Consider the following 17,746-nt stretch of genomic DNA (forward strand, 5'->3'; position numbering starts at 1 on the left):
GCAACTCTGGCTGTGAATAATCTTGAATTTGAGTGTGATTTGCAGGCATTAACCAAGGGTTAAATGCAAAAAGATGATTACCACAAATTTATCAGCATAATTTTACCAAAAATTACATTAAATCAAGGGTAACCAATTTGTATGGAATGGTTGGAGTATCAAACCATCTCTGAATTGCAATCTGAAGTTATAGGGATCTGTATTAGATACGTAATGGTTAATTTGAACCCTCAATTGCACCAAAATATAATGATTAACATTGATTAATCACTGATTAGCAAATTAATCCTCTGTTTTGTGTGCAAAAGACAAAGTATGCAAGGAGCCCAGATCTGAGGCCTTAGAGTTCAAATGAGCTCAAATCCTTTCAAGGCCATCAATAGCAATTAGTCTAGTAGAGGATTAAGCTAAGAAACACAAGATTTGACCAAACATTGAATACTTAATCTCTGTTTTACCAAAGTCACCTGTGCAGATTTGATGAAGAGCTTGGATCTCACTGTAGGCTTGATCAAATCAAATTCTAACTTCACCAGCTTGTAGAGTGTCGGGAAGCTGGGAAAAGGAGAAATGCCTCTATAGCTACCTACCCAGCAGCCTTGGAAGACACAACAAACACAAGGGGCACCACCCAGCACGATGCTGGAAACAAAAATCTCTCAAAACACCACACAGAGATACCTCAAAAACCCTCTATTCCACAAGATAATGAAAACCCACACACTTATCCACAAATAATGCAAAAAAAGAAGATCCCTCTTTCACAAATTAGCTGGCTCCACACAGCTTCCTTCACTCCTTTCATTTGCCCATGGCTCTCCTTTTACAGCACCTTCACAATCCAAAGCTTCTAAAAGAAAAAAACCTTCAAACTCTCCACTTCGCCGCCAGCTTGCTGTCCTGTATGTTCAGCAGCCCTCGCCTCTGCTCTCCTTGCTTCCCAACCTGAGGCTCTCTCTCTCTTTCTTCACCTTTGCTCTGCTCATCAACGACCCAAGAGACCTTTCTCTCTGTTCACAAGGCGGCTATATTCCCTTCACACTTGCTACTGTACTCCAGCCAGGCACAAACCAAAAGCCTCCTGATACATCACACGATGGCTACTACAACCCTCTCTTCAGCAGCTGCTCTGGCCGACTCATATAAATCACCTGTGCATGAGAGGCGGCTCTCTCACCGGCCGTCGCTCGCCTCACCTTTCTCTTGTGGCAAACCTGCCAGAGCCACCCAAAGCTCTCACCCACGTGGCTCCTTTTGCCCAGTCAGCCTCTTTCTCTTCTCACAGTCCTCCCGGGGACTAGCCACACTTTGAAAACACCATCGGTGGCCCTTTACCAACCCTGTGCTCGCCAGCAGCTCTAACGAAACCCAGCTTTTGTGTGTGTTGCGACCAGTAGCCGCTGCAGCTCTCCTTTGTGTAGCTCCGCACGCTCACAAGAGAGGTCTTCTCACCCGGCGGCAACTCCAACCGACTCGCTGCAGCTCTTCGCTCGTCAGGCTCTACTCCTCACGACCTCCAGTCGTCAGCTTCTCTCGCCTGTAAGCAAACCAAGGCCACCTTAAACTTTGGTCGCCGCCTCTCCTCTTGCATACAGTCGACGCATCTACTTGTCCCTTGCGCCTCCATGCTCGCTTCTCAGCTATCCCCTTGAGCTATTCCCCTTACACCTCTTTCTGCAGAAAAATCAGAGTGCCACCTTTGCGTTGGCTTTCTCTCCCCAAGTCTCTCTGTCCAAGCGGCCACTCTTCTTTGCTTTTGCGTCTTCGCCACCACCTTTTAAGATGGTGCGCTGGCAGCCAACGAAGGCTTCCACATGGCTATTCCCAAGCTGGCCATACTATTTAATGTATATTTTTTTAATTTTTTTCCTCAAGCCTCAATGATGGCCACACACTAATGCTAAAAGGGCTCTTCCTTTCCTTGTATTTTTCCTGAATAAATGGCGTCTACGACCTTCCAAAACCAGAGCTGCCCACAAGCTCGGAATCATCAGCATCTGCTCCCAAAAAGAAACGACACGCATACCAACTCACTGCAAAACCACCCGGTTTGTACATTTGCCAGGGCATTCAGGGCAAAGTTTTATTGCATACCACGCATCCCATATGTACACGGACTCAAAACACCTTTACAGATTTTTGCCTGACATACTTTGCCCAACCCCCAGCCTGCTGAATCATTCATGATCAACAGTAAAAAGCATTTCAAGACCTAAATCCATATCCAAAAACTGCCCTTCATCTAAAATCTCATCTTCAAATACCGCATCCTGTACAATCACCATCAAACGTGCATAATATTTCTTCAGCCTATATCCATTTACCCTGGAAGCATGCAAAGTCCCATCTAAATCTGCCAATTGATAGGTACCATTTGCAAATCCTTGCATCACCAAGAAAGGTCCCTCCCACTTAATTTGAAACTTCTTATGAAAGGAATTATCCAGCCTGCTATTATAACGTAATACCAAGTCATCCTTCATAATTCCTTTGCCTTTAATCTTCTTGTTGATCTTCTCCAACGTCCTTGCCTGCATATCTTCATAATGCTTCAAAGCATTATCCCTGTTCAGCTGTGCTTCTTGTAAATATAACAGCTGCTCTTTAAGGGCATCTTTAGGCTCTTCCAAAAGCTTTCCCAACATTTTAATAGCTGGTATCTCCACCTCAATAGGCAATAAGGCTTCTTTCCCATAAACAAGATGAAATGGAGTGAAACCAGTACCACTCTTAATTGCTGTCCTGTATGCCCACAAGGCAGCAGGCAACTCCAGATCCCAATTCTTGCCTTGTCGCTCTGTTACCTTAGATAAAATCTTGATCAATTCACCATTGAAACGCTCATTCAGGCCATTACACTGTGGATAGTAAGGTGTGGTAAAACTGCGACTGATCTTCATCTTTGTACACAAATAGTCCATAAGCTCTGCTCTGAAACCTGGACCTTGATCATAAAGCAATTCCAATGGCACACCAAATTTACAACAAATATCCTGATATACAAACTTTGCTACTTCCTTAGCAGTAATTTGTTTCACTGCCTTTGCTTCCGCCCATCTAGAAAGGTAATCAACTGCAATCAAGATGTAGCACTTCCCTCGGCTAGTAATAGGCAATGGTCCCACAGCATCAATTCCCCATTTTTCAAAAACATAATAAGTAAGAATTGTCTTCCTCATTTCAAGCCTTAATATCCGTCTACTATGAGCTTGGCATTGTTTGCATGACCTGCACGAGTGATTAACATCCTTATGTACACTTGGCCATACATAACCTTCTTGCAACACTTTATGCAAAGTAATCTTTGAGGCAAAATGTCCACCGCATGCTCCTTCATGGTTTTCCTTAAGAATTTTGTAGATTTCTTCCTTCCAAGGTACCCGTCGCATTATCAAGTCAATTCCCTTCAAATACAAAGCATCACCAACCATCACATACCTTGCAGCTTTCCTGATGAAACCATATTTTTTTGATTTTTCAATACCACTAGGAATCATCCCTGTTAACAAAAACTCCTCAACATCCTGTAATTTCTCCCTGCCACAATAAAATGATGCATGAGCTTTAAGAACAAAAACTTCACCAATCATTCCTTGGGCTACTTCTCGATCCACATGCTTAAGACTCCAAGCTTCAAATTCCTTCAACAAACCTTTAATCTTGAAACACATCTCTTTGAGTGACATATTCTTTGACTTCCAAACTCCCAACACCTGTTTTACCACAAGCAATGCATCTCCTCGGAATGCGAATCCTGTGTACACCATGCTTCAAACACATTTGCAATCCAACTTCCAAAGTCAGATACTCCGCTTCATTGTTGCTATGTGCATCCACCTTAACACCCTTCTTAAAAACAAGGCAACCCTGTGGATCATAAAGCACCAAACCTCCTGAAGCTGCATCATGGCTTTTCCTGTAAGAACCATCAAAATATAATAAGTGTGCATTCACCAACTCAGTCGCATCCTCAACTGGCTTCTTGATGGTCTCCTCCTTAATAAGAAGAGGACTCTCCTTATATGTCAATAGATCAGCTAAGGTAGCCCTGGTACTCTCTTCCACCAAGAATGAGAAAGTAAACTCCTGCAACTCAATCACCCACTTCATCATAGCCTTAGATAAATTTGTGCCATTTATCAACTGAGGCAAAAAAGTGTAGCTCGTCAAAAACACAAAGGGGCGAGGCAACAAGTAATGGCGGAACCGCCTACATGCATACATCACACTAACCATAACAAGTTCCACCTCTGATAACAACCTTTCTCTAGCAAGTTTTACCCTGCTAGCACAGTAGACTGGTTGCATATAATGTGATTCTTTCCCTTTCTGTAACAACATAGCTCCAATAGCATCTTCACCTATTGAAGGGTTGACATAAAATACCTGTTCCCAATTAGGCGCCTGCATTGTAGGAATAGCTCCCATCACCTCTTTCACTTTTTGGAAAACTACCTCACACTCCTCCGACCAATGTAAAGGATCATGCTTTGCTGCTTGCTGCAAAGGATATAACAATTGTGAAGATAGAGAGATAAATCGAGCCATATACTTCACCTTTTGCACAAAAGTAGTCAGTTGCCTTGTATTCATTGGTGTAGGAAGAAGAAGAAGAGACTTGACTTTATTAGGATCCGGATCAATACCATTCTCTGAAACAACATGGCCCAAGAGCTTCACCCTCGGTTAAGCCAAAAAACACTTTTTTGGATTTAATTGACCACCACACTCATCATAACGCTGAAAAACTGTAGCCAGCCTATCACAATGCTCTTGCCTGGAGCTGTATATACAAAAATCATCAATAAAATCCTTGACAAACTTGTTCAAAAAAGGAGATAATACCCAATTTGCCCTTTTCTGATAGTAAGCTGGTCCATTCATCAATCCAAAAGGAAGAACTTTGTAGCAGAAACACCCCCAAGGTGTAATGAAAGTCGTCTTGCACTGATCTTCGTCTGCAATCTTTAACTGAAAATAACCTGAAAACCCATCACAAACACTGTACCTTTCATATCTAGCTATAGTATCCAAGATCTCATCCAAAAAAGGTAGGGGGTAAGAATCCTTCTTTGTAGCAGCATTCAAAGGCTTGAAATCCACACATATACGCCACCTGCCATCCTTCTTTGGACTCACCACTGTAGGACTTACCCACTCAGCTGTGTCCACTGGTGTAATGAAACCTGCACTCAACAACTTATCAACTTCCTCTCTCAGGGCGTACATTTGTTCTCGTCCCATCCTGCGAAGCTTCTGCCTAACTGTTCTTACACCTTCTTTCAATTCAATCCTCAAATCTGGCCCTTTAAATCCTCAAATCTCCTTATAAGAGGTGATGAACAATTCTGGAAAATGAGACAGCATATTAACATACCTAACCTTTTCTCCACTCGAGAGATCCGGACTCAGCATTCCTTCAATCAGCTCCTGCTTCTTCTTCACTTCTATCTTTAGTTGCAGTAATTCCTCGATCACTTCATACGACCCCAAGGTATCTTCTCCCTCAGCACCCACTTCATGCACTCCTTTATCTTCATCACCTTGTTGCTCTGATATTAGGAAAGCCACATCTGCCTCTTCTTCACTAGAAGCAGTAGTCGATGAATCCATCTCCGATTCAAAAGTACTGGTGGTAGTTTCCTCTTCACTCGCGAATCCTGTGGCCTCTCCCGCACATCATTTAAAGATCTCCTACTGTGCATCTCAAAAGATTTTTTATTACCCCGCTTATTATGCAAAGAAATGGTCCCATACCTCCAGTCTTGTACTGCACCCACCACTCGCAACCAGGGTCGTCCAAGAATAATTGGAAAAGCACCAAGACCCGCAGGCATCACATGAAAATCTACAGTAGCTTTGACATTAAAAGCTTCAATTTCCAACTTCTTTACCATACCAAGACATTTTACCTTTTGATGATTAGCCATTCTGATTCGAAAACCAGAAACCCCAGACACCCTCAAGCCTGACTGCTCCACACATGATTGGGTAATCACACAGATTTGAGCTCCTCCATCTATATAGGCTGACCAAGGTTCCTACCTTTACTCCACACCTCCACAATAGGGCAAATATCTGGAAGCTCTTCTAAAGATAGTACTTTGACTGACCTCTTCTCTGACTCCTTTTCCACTGGATTCACAAGTCCCTTCAATTGCCTTTTCAATTTCGGCACCATCTCCACCAACTACCCAAAGGTGATGTTGGCCTTCCTATTCACCATATCAGATTTCAAGTCATAGCTGGTTTGCCCATCCCCCAGTGGGAAGTCTGACACCTGGAACCTTCTACGAGGCTTCCGTTTCCTTTTGGCTGTCACATCTTCTCCTTCCTGCTGCTTCCCCTTCTTATGGCTGGGTCCAGCTACTCCCTTTCCTTCTCTTTCATCCGTTGCGCTTGCCAACGGGCATCACATCCCCTTCTTCTCTCACCTGAACATTCTCCAGAGTAACAACATTCACGACCTTTGCCTTCCCCTTCTCCTCAGCTGTGATTCCACTGGGGCCTGCTTGATCCCTGATATAAATACCATAGTCGTTTGACCTGTCAGGTAACTGTGAAGGTAGTGGGTACATATCACCACCCATTCGCTGAGGCTTATCACAATCTGTACTCAGATGACCAAGCTCACCACAGTTCCAGCATGTAGGGATGAAACGACGGCCCACTCTACGAATCTCCGGCTGTGCTACAACTGGAATCATCCCCAGGCTGATTCATCCGTTGCAACTTCCAATCCTTTGATTTGGCAATTTCCACCGCATCCTCATAAGACCTGGGCTTCTTTAATTCCACCTTCCAGCGAATACTCCTCTTAAGCCCGGCTACAAACTTGTTTTTCTTCATCATGTCAAGAGGTACCTGGTCTTCCCCTAAAGACCTGCATAAAGTCTCCCACAGCAAAGAGAATTTCTTCGCATAATCATCAATTGATTCAAACTCACCCTGTATCAGAGCTTGCACCTCATGCCAAACCTTGTCGGGGTCTTCTACCTTCTTGAACCTGTTGCTAAGTGATGTCTTTAATCCATTCTCAGTCATATCAATACGTGGAACAGCAACCCTCAACGACTCCTCATAAGCTCTGTACCAGGTCCTTGCATCCCCTTTCAAGCAGATGCTCAGTAGCCGCAACACCTGTACCGACTCATTGATGGATGTGGTTGCTTATGCACGCAACCTCCATTCTTTCAAGGAAATCTGCCACATCTTCATTAGGACTACCATAAAACTCTGGATAAGACATCATTTTAATCCCCAAACTTCACCTCGAATCCCAAGAAAAACACCTTCCCTGAAACCCTTAACTCCTAGGGCATACACCCTTGTAGACTGAAGAAAATACCAGAGCTATTCCTCAGTGGGGGGCACCAAAAAACTATCGAGAAGTTGGGAAAAGGAGAAATGCCTCTATAGCTACCTACCTAGCAGCCTTGGAAGACACAACAAACACAAGGGGCACCACCAGCACGATGCTGGAAACAAAAATCTCTCAAAACACCACACAGAGATACCTCAAAAACCCTGTATTCCACAAGATAATGAAAACCCGCACACTTATCCACAAATAATGCAAAAAAAGAATATCCCTCTTTCACAAATCAGCTGGCTCCACTCGGCTTCCTTCACTCCTTTCATTTGTCCATGGCTCTCCTTTTACATCACCTTCACAATCCAAAGCTTCTAAAAGAAAAACCTTCAAACTCTCCACTTCGCCGCCAGCTTGCTGTCCTATATGTTCAGCAGCCCTCGCCTCTGCTCTCCTTGCTTCCCAACCTGAGGCTCTCTCTCTCTTTCTTCACCTTTGCTCTGCTCAACGACCCAAGAGACCTTTCTCTCTGTTCACAAGGTGGCTATATTCCCTTCACACTTGCTGCTGTACTCCAGCCACGCACAAACCAAAAGCCTCCTAATACATCACACGACGGCTACTACAACCCTCTCTTCAGCAGCTGCTCTGGCCGACTCATATAAATCACCTGTGCATGAGAGGCGGCTCTCTCACCGGCTGCCGTCGCTCACCTCACCTTTCTCTTGTGGCGAACCTGCCAGAGCCACCCAAAGCTCTCACCCACGTGGCTCCTTTTGCCCAGTCAGCCTCTTTCTCTTCTCATAGTCCTCCCGGGGACTAGCCACACTTTGAAAACACCATCGGCGGCCCTTTACCAACCGTGTGCTCGCCAGCAGCTCTAGCGAAACCCAGCTTTTGTGTGTGTTGCGACCAGCAGCCGCTGCAGCTCTCCTTTGTGTAGCTCCGCACGCTCACAAGAGAGGTCTTCTCACCCGGCGGCAACTCGAGTCGACTCGCTGCAGCTCTTTGCTCGTCAGGCTCTACTCCTCACGACCTCCAGTCGTCAGCTTCTCTAGCCTGTAAGCAAACCAAGGCCACCTTAAACTTTGGTCGCCACCTCTCCTCTTGCATACAGTCAACGCATCTACTTGTCCCTTGCGCCTCCACGCTCGCTTCTCAGCTATCCCCTTGAGCTATTCCCCTCACACCTCTTTCTGCAGAAAAATCAGAGTGCCACCTCTGCGTTGGCTTTCTCTCCCCAAGTCTCTCTGTCCAAGCGGCCACTCTTCTTTGCTTTTGCGTCTTCGCACCACCTTCTAGATGGTGCGTTGGCAGCCAACGAAGGCTTCCACATGGCTATTCCCAAGCTGGCCATACTATTTAATGTATATTTTTTTTATTTTTTTTCCCAAGCCTCAATGATGGCCACACACTAACGCTAAGAGGGCTCTTCCTTTCCTTGTATTTTTCTACGACCTTCCAAAACCAGAGCTGCCCACAAGCTCGGAATCATCAGCATCTGCTCCAAAAAAAAACGACACGCATACCAACTCACTGTAAAACCACTCGGTCTGTACATTTGCCAGGGCATTCACGGCAAAGTTTTATTGCATACCACGCATCCCATATGTACACGGACTCAAAACACCTTTACAGATTTTTGCTTGACATAGAGCATGCTTGAAAACCCCTGGGGCTAGAGGAATTAGACCCATTGCGACTGGACAAGACAAGATCTAATTTTTCCTCAGCAAAAAACGATGCCGGCAAATCAACGAAAATCGTGAGCTGTGGTCGACGGTTTGCTGTGCTGATTCGCTTGGCTGGAGCACCAATGAGTTTGCTAGGCTTGCCTAGAAGGGCTTGCCCTAATGCTGCTCGTGGAGGGAGATCCAGCCTCTCCACTGGCTGGGGGTGCAGAGGTTAGTTGAAAAAGAGGTGAAAATATTAATTTTCTACTAATCCTAATTAGCTAGGCGATTAGCGAGATAATGGGCTCACAAATTGATGGATTCTAGGCCAGGCTCTGATACCATGTTAAAATTATAACAATGTGATGAGCTATGGTGGATCAAATGCTAGAATCAACATCATTAACAAAGAGATTAGATGATAATTAAGATGTGATTAGTGACCAATTACCTAATAGCTTAATGTAGGCATGGATAATAAAAAACCAGCAAATTTTCATTAGGACAATGCCTCAATTTATAGAGTTTACATCCAAGCATCTAATTCCACTGATTTCTCCTTGATTCACTCCACCTCTTTTGCTTGATTCTCTCCACCTCTTCACTTTTCTCAGAATATATCCACACCTCCTAAATCTCCTCATGCTACCCTTTATTCTCTCCTAGTAGATTCTTTTCACCTTCTCATAGGTTCTCTCACATTTACAGATTCTCTTTTACAGCCTCTAGCCAAGGGCTTGTTCCCGCACACACCCTATTCACTTGTATATTTCAACAAATACCTAGATCAATTGTAAAACTCTCAAAGTCGATGTCATAGGATATGCTAAAAATATGATTGATATGCATACTCCTACGATGTCTCACTTCTATGAACTCATCACTACTCTCATGCACTATCCTTGATTGCTCAATTACCACAACTCAATCCACTCGAATGCTGCCAGGAATGCTATGAAAACTAGGAGTAGTGGTCACATCCGAAATCTCTCCACATGTAACAAATCTAGAGGAGTATCCCAACACATCTAATACTAGAACCTCGAATCTATGATCCTCATGGTCTATGATGTGCTCAACGACAAGTGAAGTGTCAATCTCATGTGTGACTAAAGATGTATGATTAGCCGAATGATCATGTGACTAGTCAAATGCCCATCAAGATCATGGAATGTATCACTATGGTCATCTAATGTATCCCTATGATCACAAGAAATAGAGATAGGTAGCTCTATGATGCTCGTAATGCTCGATATGCTCGCTGCCATCTCTCCTATCAAGAGCATGCCCGCATAATTTGACTCACACATTACTTTCACTATCACTATCACATACATCATCATCATGTACATATGTGTCAGTGGCATCATGTGCACGTGTATCACTATCATCATGTGTATGTATGTGATACATCAATATCATCATGTGGGCACGATACATCATCATAAGTATGTGGATGTGATACATCAATGTCATCACATGTATGTGTATGACCATGACCATGTGTACAAGTATCAACATCAATATCATCATCAACATGATGATCAACATCACCATCCACCTCATCATTCACTGAATGCATGTTATAATGATACCCATCCTCAGGTATATAATCATCTCTGCTCACAAATGTAGGACACTCAATCAATCCCCATATACATCCTCCCATGCAATCAATGCCGAACCATCCATGTAAAGATATCCACATAGATCCTCAACAAAATCACCATGTGTAGAATGTCTAGACCATCTAGCACAAGCATCCTCCTCATCAAATAAATGTCTACAGTGGTTAGGTAATAACATCTGAAGCTCAAACGTCCATATGTGACATGAATATGATGTATCATCATAACATGATGTCGGTGAAGAAAGATCCAGTGGTCGAAGCCGCGATGTGCCGAATGTATGTATGAACTCGACAAATGATACGTATCTCCTCATCACCTAAAGTGGCAAATCAAGATAACAGCTATGAAGCCAATACGAGCAAATATCGCACGATCAGGATCTGGGATGGAGACAGTGACAAAGCTCGAAAGTGTGAAAATACCACTAAATGTGCTCAAGACAACCAACCGTGCATGAACAAGGGCTAAGATGCATATGTGAATGCCCAAAATACACCAAATGACCCAAAGTGTGCACGTGAATGTCCAAAATACAACAAAATGGCCCAAAGTGTGCACATGAACGCCCAAAATACAATAAAATGGCCCAAAGTGTGCACGTGAACGCCAAAAATATAACAAAATGGCCCAAAGTGTGCACGCGAACGCCCAAAAATACACCAAATCGATCATACGGCACACTAACCACCTCCACGAGGCTCAAGATACGTGAACAACCCTAAATAAAAGTATCAACGTGTGTAACACACCTCACACGTGTGAACAATCACCCAATATGCCCACACTACACACGAACTATCCCCACAAACTCAAGGCATGATGAATTACTCCATCACCGCATGTGAACACCTCTAACTCAATGGTATACTAACATGCGTGTGGGAACTACCACTAGCACAAACAAGGTGTGGCAAGGGTCAAAATGTGGAATGGCCAAAGAATCCAAAGGTTGGGAGTGTGGAAGGGTTGGAGTGTAAATGGCCAAGGGATCTAATGGGAAATGTCTGGGCAAGATAGGCTAATGTGAAAAAGGAATGAAGGGTTAAGATGTAAAGTAGATGGAGGGTGGAGATGTAAGTGAGAATAGGGTTTAATCAAAAGGTGACTGCACATTCTTCTTTCTCCCTCTCACACTTATTCTTCATCTCACACAACACTCACAAGTGCTTGCAATTTTCTGAAGAAGGCTGAGAGCTGCAAAGCTCTATGATGCTAGTGTAATTACCCTCTTCTCTTCTTCTTTTTTTAATGCCTTTTCTTTTGTGTGCTATGTATTGTGTTTGTGACTATGAAACGGAGAGAAAAAAAAATTGAATTTGTTGAAAAAAAAAAACACTTGCCAGCGTTGCTCTTCCTCCCCAGTGTTTAGCACTAATGGTGGTCGGCTCCTCCTCCCCAGTGTTTAGCACTAATGGTTGGCTACTAAGCTGTGCCTTTATTGGCAAGGCCAGTCCCTGGCGGATGCTGAGCTACGCCTCCCTTGCAAAGAGCCCCGTTAGAGTCACCGACGTGCTGCTGAGCTACGCCTCCCTTGCAAAGAGCCGTCTACTGGCTGCTGAGGTCGCCTTTGTTGGCAAGCCCAGTCACTAGCGGCGGCTGTAGAGAACGAAAACAGAACACTGGTTTCTACGTTTTAGTGCGACTGCGATCTATTTTTTTCTACGATCTGCCTTGTCGTAGGCTGTGCAGCTGCAATCTACTTTGTGGGCTACGTTGCAGTTGCGATCCGCTGTCATGCGATCTACTTTGTAGTTGCGATCTGATGTCAGCTAGTTGCGATCTGAGCTAGTTGTGATCTGCTATCATACGATCTATTGTAGCTATTTGCAATAAACCTTGTTCAAATGTTGTTGCAACAGGTGAAGCAAATGTGATGTTGTTGCATCATTTCATGTTTACACTGTGCTCATGTCGTGAAATAGCTGCTCATGCTGATGATTGTTGAGTGAGCTGAGAAGTGTGGGCTGAGCCTAAAGCAATGAAACCCAAAGGATAACTAGCAAGCTGCATTGAACTGCATCAATTTTGATGATGTATTGCTGAAGCTCCTTAAGCACAATGGATCTAGTAGACTCATTGTTGTAAGTTGCACTGTATGAAATGTAAACTGAGCTTGTGTCAATATCCTGCAATACAACATTGCAATTCCTTCCCACAGCTAATCAGCACTCAGAAAAAAAATAGAGATATCTGGCCCCTATCAAGACCAATCTGCCACCACTGTACATTATTAGAACCCAGTAGGATGATATTTGTCGTACGCCGTGACCCCATTGTACATCCTCAGTCCAGGATAAGTCAGGCACGAGCTATGTAGGTCATTCCTCAGCCTTAGCAGGTCAGTCAGTCAGTCAAGTCTCTTAACCCACTTGGAGAGAATCATTCATGCATGTAGAGTCAGTAGAAGCCTTAGGGTTTGCATCAGAAAGCACTCTGCATTTTGCATAACATGCATTCATATGCCTGTGCATCATTTAGAACATCACAGAAGCCTTAGGAAATTCACTAGGATTTATCTGGTATTTTTTCAATATTTTATAGTATTTTATTAGCATTTATAAACATAAAGTTTATTAAATTTATGACCAGCCAACTTGACCAACTCCTAACTAGTATAAATAGGCTTGCATAGTGCTTAGAAGTCCATTCAGTCTTCAGAATCCAGGCACCTCTCATCCTCAGCCCTAGGAGCATCCACACTTGCAGCCATAGTCTCATCCAGCCTTGGAGCTTCTGCGTTTGCTTCTCGAGCCTTGAGAACCTGCATTTTTGCTTCCATCAGCCCTAGCAGTCCAATGCAGTAGTTCAGTAGACCATTCAGCCGCTCAGCAGTCCCTACAGACCATGGGCGCAGCCATACAGTACCTCCACAGGCCCAAAATAGCAAGCACCTCTGCGTTTTCTGCATAGATCACAACTGGCCTGTGTTCAATTCACTACAGCCCTACGTTTATAGTTCTACAGCAGACCAGCCTTGTGTTTTTAGTTCTACAACAGTGCTACAGCAATATACGACCTTCTATGCATCATCCACACATGCTCCAGCCATCTGGTGAAGGTAACACAGCATTCATAAGCATTTTCAGCATATTTTCATAGCTTAGAACAGTCGACTACAGTCCCTTCTCAGCCTCAGGTGTGCAATCCTTCCTCATGCCCTTGGGAAGAGTGCATAGGCTCGAGATCAATTCATTCTGGTGTTTCTACAACCGTGTACAGTTCTGCCAGGCTTCCAATCCTTCGAGATCTTGCGTTTGGCTTATCTACAGTCCACAGTCATTCTCTCTAAAGTAATAAAGCAAATATTATCTTGGTAACGGGATAGGGAGCCCTTCAGTGGGTAATTTGGGACCCAATCTAGTGTACAGTTCTCATCTCTCTCTCTCTCTCAGAGAGTTACAGTTATCTTATGTGTGTGTGTGTGTGTGTGTGTGTGTGTGAGAGAGAGAGAGAGAGAGAGAGAGAGAGAGAGAGAGAGAGAGAGAGAGAGAGAGAGTTACAGTTATTTTATATGTGTGTTATTTTGTGTGTGTGTGTGTGTGTGTGTGTGTGGGTGCATGCGTGTGTGTGTGTGTGTGTGTGTGGGTAGGTGTGTGGGTGTGTGCAGGTGTGTGTTGGTTGAGAGAGTGTTTTTTTAAATGTTAAAAGTTTTTAAAATTTTTAATTAATTTAAAAATAGCATATGTGTGTGTGTGTGAGAGAGAGAGAGTTTTTTAAAATGTTTTATTTATTTGAATAGCCAATGTGTGTGTGTGTGTGTGTGTGTGAGAGAGAGAGAGAGAGAGAGAGAGAGAGAGAGAGGTAGAGTTATTATGGCGTGGCTTAAGTTTTTGTGAGGTTGATGAAATTTTTTTCTAAATGTTAAAAGTATTTTGAATAGTGTATGTATGTGTGCTTTTTTTAAAGGTGAAAGAATTTTGAATAGAAAAAATGTGTGTGGGTGTATGTGGACGCGTGTGTGTGATTTATTTATGTTTGTGTTTATATATACATATACAGTATACATATAAAATTTGTGTGTGTATAATTCATTCATGTGTGGATATATATTTATGTATATATCAATATGTATTTATGTACATTTGTATGTATGTATATATACATACATATACATATATATGTATATTTACACACATATATATATATATGTTATATTTATGTAATTATTTTTATCTTTTATATGTGTGTGTGTGTAATATATATATATATATATTTCATGTATTTATAGTTATCTTATGTGTGTGTGTAATAATCATATATATTTTTATGTATTTAATAAATTAAAAAATGATTTTTTTAATTTTGAAAGTGCATGTGTGTGTGTGTGTGTGTGTGTGTGTGTGTGTGAGAGAGAGAGAGAGAGAGAGAGAGAGAGAGAGTGTAAGTTTGTTTGTGTGTGTGTGTGTGTAAAAGAAAGGTAGGATTTTTTATGAGTGTCTTAAGTTTTTTTGTTGGTTGCGAGGATTTTTGTGTGTTATCTTTGTAGAGTGCATTGTGCCATATGTTTTGTATACTAGGTTTATAAGAATCCAAGGTGCACTTACACCTAGGGAGAGTGGACTGGTTAGAGAAACTCTCAAACACACATGTACACACACAAAGGTTAAGCACCCAAATGTATAGGTCCAAACATCCATGTACACACACAATGTATTTGCATTAGTATATTTGACACACATCGACATACTTATATATAATTGTATGTATGATTGACAGATGGAAGAGGTGACTTGCATTTTTTTGAGCACATGAGAAGCACTCTTTCCTTTGAGGAAAGGGTGAATTTGGTTGGCGAGTTTGAGTGTCGTTATTTCCATGTTCCAAGTTGGTATGGGCCATGGCCAGTTTATGCTGTTAATTGGAATTATGTTTTCCAAATTACTATACGATTAGATTTAGATAAATTAAATGAAAAAATTACGCTCATGATTATTCAAGAAAGGCTGGGCTTGATTGATCGTTATGAAATAGACTATAATGTCCATGGTTATAGAGATTAAGCACGACAAGTATTCGATGAGGTTATCAAATCTGTCCCAAAGCATAAGCTCCTTCGAAAATAAATATGGTTGTGTAATTGTTTAGTAACCATTGGTGGTAGATTGTATAAGTATTTTTTATTCTTTCTTACTATCTCTAAGTATAAAAAAGATCATGATTGTTATTAATATATAGCTTGATTATGTTTCATGCAGAGACATGCCATTAAATATCTTCAAGTTGACCTATGACAATAACAAATTGTTGGATACGATCTTCTTTGAGGAGATGCCACACTTGGGCTATTTTGGATATCATTATAGCCCAAAATGAGAAGTTCTTGGCTTTGATGGGTGGGATGATATTAATCCTAGATATATTTATATAGTCTTAGATCCTTATAGGCTAGATGACAATCTCAAGCTCCTTTTAATTAAAGAGGCATTGGGATTATTAGATGGCTTTTACATTGTGGGTAGTAGATGTAGGAGCTCCGAGGAAAAATGCTTGATTTTTAGGGAAATATTGAAATGCATTCCATTGAAAAAGTTGGTAAAGATAATGTAATAAGACTTAAGATTATTGATGGATTGGTCTTCTCTCTCTCTCTCTCTCTCTCTCTCTCTCTCTCTCTCTCCCCCCTTTTGTATGTTTGATTGTATGTCTCTTTCTCTCTCTCTCTCTCTCTCTCTCTTTCACATACTCACACACATGAGGATACAAAGACTGTAACTCAACGACAATATTATGCTTATAGACTGTAGATTAGGGAAGATACAAATGCATGCCTTCTACAGGGTGGTCGTCTTTTGCAACAGTACATTATTGATGTATATAGTAGCATGGAAGAATCTAGATTAGTATAGATACGCAATAATCAGAAAGTAGTGCTAAAGTATATGAGGGTCTTGCAAATATGGTTAATTTAAGCGATGGGGTTAATAGAGTCTCTACAGGCATCGTTGGACGTAGGGTGGTACTGCCATCTACATATACTGGGGTGCCTAGATATATGCATCAATTGTACCAAAGTGATTAGTTATGACATAAACCAAAGAACATCTCTCATTGAATGGTTCAAAGCTAATGAATTGTATTCGGATGCAAATAGCTTACTATATGTTGATTTTCCTTGCAAGTGGGTGTGGAATTTGGCTCTTCGCTCATGGACTAAAAGGAAAAGGGAAAATATGATTGGACGTATGTATAATGTTAGTCCGAGTGTAGGTGAGCAATATTACTTTACGGATGCTACTCACAGTGTGCAAAGGGTGCAAATCTCTTGAGGATTTGCGAACTGTGAATGGACATTTGTATCCATGTTTTAAGGCTGCATGTGAAGCCAGAGGAATGCTGGAGAGTGATGAGGAGTGGTACATGTGTCTCCATATGAGGCTGCAATATTCAGAATGCTGGAGAGTGATGAGGAGTGATACATGTGTCTCCATATGAGGCTGCAATATTCAGAATATAGGATTCCAACTGCGTCAATTGTTTGTCATTATAATGGTTTTTTGTGAGCCTATATACCCTAGGCAGCTTTGGGACAAATTCTCTGTCAAACTTTCAAAAGATTTTTTTCATTCATTGTAGCACAGAGGTTGTGTTAATGTTGGTGTTCGTCACTCTATATAACAAATCAGGTTTTGTTGCACATGCAAGATCTCTTACACTAGTATGGAAAGCGGTTAGCTGATTTTGAAGGGTTGCCTATTCCAGATAGATCAAGTGTTACCACAATCATCAGTAATGGTTTGCTGATGGAAGAGATGATGTTTGATTCTGTTCAGCAGGCTGGTTTGTCTGTTTCCATGAAAAGGAGTCTTAATAGTTGTCAATCACAAGAGCATTTGATACTATTCTTAGAGTTGTTTCTTTGAACCAGGGTGGTGTTTTTTTCCTTGATGGTCCAGGTGGATCAGGCAATTTTTTCTTTCCTCTCTCCTGTTTCAACTCTTTGCTATCTCAATTGCATGGAGAGAAACACGTTGCCCTGGCATATGCATCGTTTGGAATAACTACATTGTTACTCTCAAATGGTCATACAGCTCACTCACGATTCAAAATCCCATTAGTACTCAATGCTTCTAGCACATGTGGAATTAAAGCTAATAGCCCATTAGCGGAGGTGTTGAAGCTTGCAAGGTTAA

At 42.2% G+C, this 17,746-nt stretch overlaps 1 long non-coding RNA gene across 1 annotated transcript in view; it reads left to right on the forward strand.

Moving 5' to 3' along the window:
• The window catches only part of LOC147614820 (uncharacterized), a 177,269-nt gene extending 161,089 nt beyond the window's left edge, over nucleotides 1-16,180 (forward strand). The window contains exons 2-3 of the long non-coding RNA XR_015262991.1: nucleotides 15,333-15,444; nucleotides 15,812-16,180. This is a non-coding gene — a long non-coding RNA (uncharacterized LOC147614820). The remainder of the gene's footprint in view (nucleotides 1-15,332; nucleotides 15,445-15,811) is intronic.
• The last annotated feature ends 1,566 nt before the right edge of the window (nucleotides 16,181-17,746 follow it).

Source organism: Cibotium barometz, chromosome 41 (assembly GCF_041138505.1).
Source record: "Cibotium barometz isolate CiBa-2024 chromosome 41, ASM4113850v1, whole genome shotgun sequence".
Lineage (NCBI taxonomy): Eukaryota > Viridiplantae > Streptophyta > Polypodiopsida > Cyatheales > Cibotiaceae > Cibotium > Cibotium barometz.